Here is a 6,510-nt window from a genome sequence, read left to right on the forward strand (position 1 = left end):
TCTGATTTGCGTCTCTATTGCTCCCATCTGCCCATTTATAGGCCTCACAGCAATGGTCCATGTTTTCTAAATAAAGGGTAGATGGAGCCAAATGAAGAGAAGAGACTATCACAGTCTTTTAAAACCACAGGTTTCAAAATGCATTGTATGACATATTATGAATGTCAGTAGCCTCTGTGTTATGTTTTCTTTACTTGGTCTTAAGCTGGAGCCCAATTTCTATTTCTCAGCAATGTATTATCTTGTTAATTATTTTACTTTCATGTAAAGCATTGAACATGTTAGATATCCGTGCACACATACATTGTAAATAACAATAAATAACTATTACACCAAAAGGCTTACGTTTCTTATAGCAAGTTAACAGTATAATCTACCAAATGTCCGTTACCCACAATCATTTTTTTTCATGTACATTCCTCTTGGCTCTGTCTATTCTAGAATTTATGCTGATAATGAGCTTTTGAATACTGATTTTATATGACACAAGGTCATATTTGAAAGCTTTTTATCAAAATAACTGAAGATGTAATCTTAAATACACTCATCAATACAGCTGTCTTTAATCTCTGGGGATAAATAGTGACAAATGAGGCTTAGTTTTTGACTTGTTTAGCTGCTGCTGAAACAGAGTGGCTGTTTTAATGGGGCTTTGAAGTGGATAATAGACATGCAGTAAGCATTCTGAGGTATGATAATGAGCTCTATGTATGGATGCAGGACTATATTTTTCAGTGTGTTTCTGCACAAGAAAGTATTTGCAATTTATAAAAGAATCAGAAGTCTATTTACATGGCCACTGGGATGTGTGCTAAATTTCCTTATGCATTTAAATATCCCTATTTTCACACCCACTACAACCATTATTTAGTTTGCAGATTCATTAAACTGTATAATGTGTTCTTATTAACTGCCAAAGAAATCATGTCAAATTAGGTGTGGATTTTTATTACTTAAAAAAATAGCACACAATAATGCAACATGCTCAGATGTTTGAATGACAAAATGGGTATGAGGAGAAAAAAATCTCTGGCTAAAAATCTTTCATCCTAGCCTTCAAATCATGTCTTTAATGTTAATGCACGCCAATTACAGGAGAGTACTAGTGATTTCAGGATAGGTTTGAGGAAACCAAAACTAGATTCTCTAGTTGCTGAGCACATGAATGACTACAAAAATGACTACAACCAGAATACAGGAGCCATGGAATCCTGACAGAGAAGTAGAAACTCTTGCTGTTGCAAATCTAAATTTGGTTAGTCTGAAAGAAAGAGTAAGCAGAGGTAATAGTAAAAGCTGTGGTTGAGTGCTCAGACAAAATATTCTGATTTCCTAATAAAACCAACAAGTGGTTTCCTGCAAATAAGATAATGTGAAAACACACGCAAGAATGAAGAATGTCATAAGGCTTCATATTTCCCATTATATGTACCCAACAGAAGATGGGAAGATGGTTTTACGAAGACAATGTGGACTTTGGTGCAGACACAAAAATATTATCCTATGTATAATACTTCCTAGTTCGAGGATTGTGAGCAGATTATATATCATCTTTGTTCTCAGTTTTCTTATCAAAACGTGGCAGGGTGTGTACTTCTGACTCAACTGATCAGGAGACTTCATTCTGAAGGGACTTCTAAATACTAAACAAGATAGATATTGTATGTATATATGCTCTTTAAAATATTACTGGACTCTCAAGAAATTAAAGAAATTTTTTTAATGGAAAACAAAAAGGTTTGGTTGCCCCAGCACAAATTCTAGTATCAGACCTGCTATCAGAAGACTACAAAACATTAGCAAATCTAACAATATATAAAATACCCATAAACATATAAAAAGGATAAGACATCACGTGCAATTAAGTGGCCATATAAATAGACTAAGAAAACCTACATGATTATCTCAGTAGAAAAAGCATTTGCCAAACTTTAACATTCAATAAGAATCTAGGAATAGGGGCGCCTGGCTGGTTTAGTCAGTAGAGTGTATGACTTGGGATTGTGAGTTCAAGCCCCATGTTGGGTATAGAGATTATTTAAAAATAAAATCTTTAAAAAAAAAACTGGAATAGAAAGGAATTTTCTGGAACATCCTGGGATTGTGAATTCAAGCCCCATGTTGGGTATAGAGATTGTTTAAAAATAAAATCTTAAAAAAAAAAACTGGAATAGAAAGGAATTTCCTGGGTGGCTCAGTTGGTTAAGCATCTGACTTTGGCTCAGGTCATGATCTCATGGTTTGTGAGTTTGAGCCCTCTATTGGGCTCTGTGCTGACAGTGCAGAGCCTGCCTGGGATTCTCTCTCTCCCTCTCTCTGCCCCTCTCCCACTTGTTCTCTGTCTTTTTCTCTCAAAATGAATAAATAACCTTAAAAAAGAGAAGAATTTCCTTAACAGGATAAACAACATCGAAATCTAAACCTGTAGTTACTATTATACTTAATGGTGAGAGACTGAGTGCTTTTCTCTAAGATTGAGAAGACAAGGATGTACTCTTACTACCCCTAATCGACACAAAACTATAAGTTCTGACTAGTGCAATAAAGCAAGAAATAGAAAAGACTGGTAGCCTGGATAGAAAAAATGTATGCACAGAAGACATGTTGGTTTATTTAGAAAATTGCAAAGAATCCACAAAAGTAGCTCAAATAATTGAGTGAGTTTAACAAGGTCATAGGATACGAGGTCTATATATAGAAGGCAATCATTTCAAAATGCCAGCAATGATGGGACACACATAGGCCAGACGTTCCCATTACAAAAGGGAGAAAGGGGAAAGAATAAAGGAGTGACAGATTTCAAGTTAAGTCCAAAACCCAGTAAGGCAAACTCCATTAAACCTTAAGGCTCAAAAATAATCCTCTTTGGTTTGAAGCTCTTCCCTCCAGACCCACTGGGATGGCAGCAAGAATTTGGTTGGAGGTCATCTGGCCTGTTGAGGTGGTCATCCCAATGATCTCTGGATCACTCTTGGAGTCCTCTCTCTCTCTCTCTCTCTCTCTCTCTCTCTCTCTCTCTGTTTTTTGTTTGTTTGTTTGTTTGTTTTGAAGGACAGCACAAGTTCACAGCTAAATAGCTCTATGGTCCAGTTCTGTGGGATTAAAAAGTCCAGCAACTTTCCTTCATTTCATCCCACTTTCTCTGTCCTCTTAAGTTCAAACTGGCAGTGTCTTCTCTGGTGTAATGTCATCCCTATTCTTTTAAAAAAAAAAAATTAATGTTTATTTATCTTTGAGAGAGAGGGAAAGACAGAGCATGAGTGCAGGAGGGGCAGAGAGAAAGAAGGAGACACGGAATCCAAAGCAGGCTCCGGGCTCTGAGCTGTAAGCACAGAACCTGACGTGGGGCTCGAAATCAAACTGCGAGATCACGACTTGAGCCAAAGTTGGACGCTTAACTGACTGAGTCACCCAGGCGCCCCATGTCATCCCTATTCTGTTTCTACTCTTTTTTTAAGATGACTAATAAGATCTGTGGTTCATGCCCATATTTAATATTCTTAAAAAAATGACAAACCCTTGGTGGTCTCTTTTTTTTTTTTTTTTTTTTGTAATATGAACAGGCTGAGAATTTTACAAAGCTCCATGTTCTGATTTCTTTTTGCTAACCAATTCCATCTTCAATTTATCTCTCACCTGTAATATTTTAATATAAGTAGCCAGGAGGACCCAAGCCACTCCTTCAATACTTTGCTTAGAAATCTCAGCTAAAAATACAGTTTTATTGTTTGTAAGTCCTATCTTCCAGAAAACACTGGAACACAAACATAATTCAGTGGAGTTCTTTGCTACTTTATAACAGGGGTTACCTTTTCTCTATTGTCCAGTAACATGTTCCTCATCTCCATCTGGGACCTCATCAGAATGGCCTTTACCATCTGTATTTGTACCAACATTCCATACATGATTATTAATGTATTTTTAAGAAGATAGAAGCTTCCTCTATAGCTTTCCTCTTTCCATTCCAAGCACTCACCAGGACAATTTTAATTGCCTTTAAAAATCCTTTTACAGCAATATTGGATTTTGCTAGCATTTACCTCAAAACTCTGCTAGCCTCTGCCCACTATCTACTTCCAAAGACACTTCTATCTACATTTTTAGGTATTCATTCCAGTGGAACCCCACTTCTTGGTACCTATTTCCATCGTATTTTATCTCCCATCATGGGGTTTCCGCTCCTATGACCTTATGTAAACCTAATTACTTCCTAAAGGACCTACTTCTCAATACCATCACATTGGTGATTAGGAAGTCAACATAACAATTTTGAGAGCATAGAAACATTCAATCCATAGCACTACCATACTACCCTACCACAAAGTGTCAAATTCTACTGTTACTACCTATTCACTTTTCTACCTTCCTGTTGGACTGCAGAACAAGATCTTTGCCATTTTTATGGTCGTATTGCATGTATCTAGCACAGGGACTGTAGGCCCCAAATTAATATTTATTGCATGACCAAGGAATTGATATGTAGAATAGAGTAATATAATTTTTTTCTTTTTATAATAGAATGTTTTCAATATTTATTAATACCTCTCTAAGGGGTAGCAAATACAATTTTATTTTATGTTTTCCAGTGAATTGACACTTCTTTTCATTAATTTATCGTTTGTTATAACTTTTCCTGAGAAGCAGAAGAAAAAGAGAAATTGCTCTCAGCTTACAAATAAGATCATTGAAGCTGAAAGCGAGTAATATCTCTTTTAGAAGTTAGTGCTAGCTTTCAGATAGAAATCTCCTAAAAGTCAGCATTCAACACACAAAAATGATTCTTTCAAATGTTCAATATTATGATGGTTCCTTCTGTGATGTGAATAGAAAAAGAAAGAGCTCTGTATTTCATATAAAGAATTATAGGGTGCCTCTGTGGCTCAGTCAGTTAAGCATCTGACTCTTGATTTTGGCTCAGGTCATGATCTCACATTCGTGAGGCTCAGTGGGGAGCATGAAGCCTGCTTGGGATTCTCTATGTCCCTTTCTTTCTGCCCCTCCCCTGCTCTCTCTCTTTCTCAAAATAAATAAATCTTTTAAAAAGCTTAGAAGAAAAGAATTATATATGTTAATGTGGAATGTGAATGATGTAATCAGCTAAAATTCACACAGCTAAAAAAGGGTGTTCTCATTTTTTCAAAACATGGCCCAAAAGATATTGAAAATACCATTTTTAAGAATTCTTTTTTTTTTCTTTTTCCCAATCCAAGATGTAGTGAAGTGTTGAGGTGAGTAATTGTTTCATCATTCATTCTAAACTCTACACAGTGCAGACTACATAAATTCAAGCCTATTATTCCTATGGTATTTATTTCAGGTTGATGTCAATTTACAGCTACAAGAACATTTAATTGAACTGTTGAAGAAAGGAGATGAAGCATTTCTGGAAATAAGAAATTACACTGATATTGGTAAACTGTAAAGAATCAACTTATAGGTGCCTCTAAGATCTGACATAGGAGTAATTAGTTCCATTTTATTAATTTCTAATTCTGTCTTCTATTTGTAGCACTAAAGGCATTATACTAATAATGGAAGAAATAAATAAAGAGGAAAATCTCTTACAATCCCACCTCACTAACAAATCCTGTGTTTTCACATTTTGTGTTCTCTTGATCAAAGGAAAACAATTTTGTGTGTTTGGAAGGATAGTGTACATTTTAATGTTGTTTTTTTTTTTCACTTGACATTATGTTATAAACATTTTTATATGTTCCTCTTCTTCACAATAATACTTTTTTTAATGTTTATTTATTTTTGAGAGAGAGAGAGAGAAAGAGAGAGAGAGAGCACAAGCAGAGGAGGGACAGAGAGAAAGGGAGACACAGAATCCAAAGCAGGCTCCCAGCTCTGAGTTGTCAACACAGAGCCTGATACAGGGCTCGAACCCACAAGCCATGAGATCATGACCTGAGCAGAAGTCGGATGCCTAACCTACTGAGCCACCCAGGCACCCCCACAATAATACTTTTTACTGCATGGTTTCTAGTCTACAAATTGATATCCTAGTATTTACTGAACCAGTTCTTAGTTTTCAGACATTAAACTGCTTTCAGATTGTCACTGTTATAAATAAGTTAGCAATGAGTACTTTTGCATGTGATTTTTACTCTTTCCTTAAAATAATACCGAGTGTCAACAATAGCAACAGCAGGTCAAAAAACTTGAAAATTTTCAAGGTTTTTGCTACTTTGTGTTCAAAAAATGACTACAATTTATACTGTCAGTGGTGTGTAGTAGTGCACTGGTTTCAACATAAACTCGCATATATTTGCTAATAGTTGTGAAAAGATACAGCACTGGATTTTACTCCTTTAATAAATAGTCACATTAGTTTTGTTCTGTATCCGATTGTTGGTGTGTGGACTCATTATCCCTTTGTAGATTGTAGCCGCCTGATATAAGAACTCTTAAGACAATGACAAGTTTACAAGGGCAGCTGATAATCCTCTGAAGGGAAAGCGATCCCACCCCTAATTTACCCCTTTCCAATTTGCTGGTTCATTCTTT

At 35.9% G+C, this 6,510-nt stretch overlaps 1 long non-coding RNA gene across 1 annotated transcript in view; it reads left to right on the forward strand.

Annotated features, from left to right (window-relative positions):
- The window catches only part of LOC122205033, a 92,703-nt gene extending 87,286 nt beyond the window's left edge, over positions 1 to 5,417 (forward strand). Inside the window, exon 3 of the long non-coding RNA XR_006195880.1 lies at positions 5,318 to 5,417. This is a non-coding gene — a long non-coding RNA (uncharacterized LOC122205033). The remainder of the gene's footprint in view (positions 1 to 5,317) is intronic.
- The last annotated feature ends 1,093 nt before the right edge of the window (positions 5,418 to 6,510 follow it).

Source organism: Panthera leo, chromosome D4, assembly GCF_018350215.1.
Source record: "Panthera leo isolate Ple1 chromosome D4, P.leo_Ple1_pat1.1, whole genome shotgun sequence".
NCBI lineage: Eukaryota > Metazoa > Chordata > Mammalia > Carnivora > Felidae > Panthera > Panthera leo.